The following is a 1,480-nucleotide window of genomic DNA, read 5'->3' on the forward strand; positions in this document are numbered from 1 at the left end:
CCTAAACAGCTTACAGTATTTATAGTATATTTTACAGTTCAAATAAATGTTTATCAAATAATTCCTAATGTTACAAGTGATCTCTGATCCTTTTAAAACAATCAGTTGAATAAGTAAACAGTGATATTTATGCATCACCTTCTGTTTTTTGTCTGTTTACATATGACTGCCTGATCTCGAGTCAGTCAAACGTTTTTTTCAGCTTCCAGTGGACTGATCCGCTCAGCAGAAACACAGCTTATCTGTGCTCACATCATACATGAGCGTAGAGTTTTGATGTTAGCTAACGCTGTTGTTTTTAAGAAGTGCTTGGTTTATAAGTCTTAGAAAAACATTCATTTTGCTAAAACCGATGAAGACTTGGCCTTTTTCTTTGACGATGAAGACTTCTGTTTTCTCTGTGCACAGCTGATCATAATGTAAACAAACACCCAGCCCCGCCTGAACCTCGCTCCCACATCGACCTTGTTTTCTGCTTTGGACTTTTATCTGTACCTAACATCTTACCTTTGCAGCATCGAGGGTCATTTCATCATTTTATTTGAATAATTCACTCCCTTTAGTTTTTCCTCTCACCTTGTGAACCCAATCAGACAGGAAATTCACCATCTTAGTCTGCCTTTAAACACATTAATAAATATTAAATCCATCAGTTTAAACACTGATTGAAACCCTGTAAAGAATGTTAAAGAGTGACCTTTTTAATATTTCAGATATTTACAGAATCTAAGGAAGTTAAGAGACTTGTTTTGTTCACATCCCTGTAAACATTGGTTTGGTTTTTAGTTGCTGATTTGGAACAAGATCCAAAAGAATGTTTTTTTATGCTCACTTATTGAAATTTACCTTTTTTATTTGTGAAGCACAAACAAAGAAAACTGTCTGTAAAAACAGTAAAAATGTGAATATGTTTAAATTAAACTCTTTATATTGCAGGTTTCTTGGAACCGGAAATATTTATATTTGTTTTAAAGTTCAACTTCACCTGTGACGTTTGTTTATTTTTATTATTTTCAGTTTTTTTTTGATCAATCAGATCATGGAAATGGCTGCACCGATCAACATGAAATTTGATAGGATTGCAGATGAGTCCGACCTACACTGAACCAACTGATGGTTTTACAATAGACCCCATATTTGAGGAGGGGTTCCATCTAAAGAGTGGGTGTCTGGACATGCAAAATTGCTTCTAACTTAAAAACTATTAAGATTTTGTTGTTGTTGTTTAGCTCTGATCAGGCCCACCAATCCCCCCACTCCCTTGGACCCCACTCCCAAAACAATAAATTACTCTTCAGTTGCAAACAAGTTCTAAATAAGAGGTGTTTAATTTGATTATTTATCATCGCTCACCATTCTTTTGACGTCCTTATATCTTAAACATTGAGAAGGTGAAATGGTGGTAATGTTTTGTGTATTTATAATGTAGTAGTAGTCCTGATGCATCTCAGTAATCCAGGTAAAAAATCAAAAAGAAAAA

This window comes from Austrofundulus limnaeus, unplaced genomic scaffold (genome assembly GCF_001266775.1).
Source record: "Austrofundulus limnaeus strain Quisiro unplaced genomic scaffold, Austrofundulus_limnaeus-1.0 Scaffold1619, whole genome shotgun sequence".
NCBI classification, from domain to species: domain Eukaryota; kingdom Metazoa; phylum Chordata; class Actinopteri; order Cyprinodontiformes; family Rivulidae; genus Austrofundulus; species Austrofundulus limnaeus.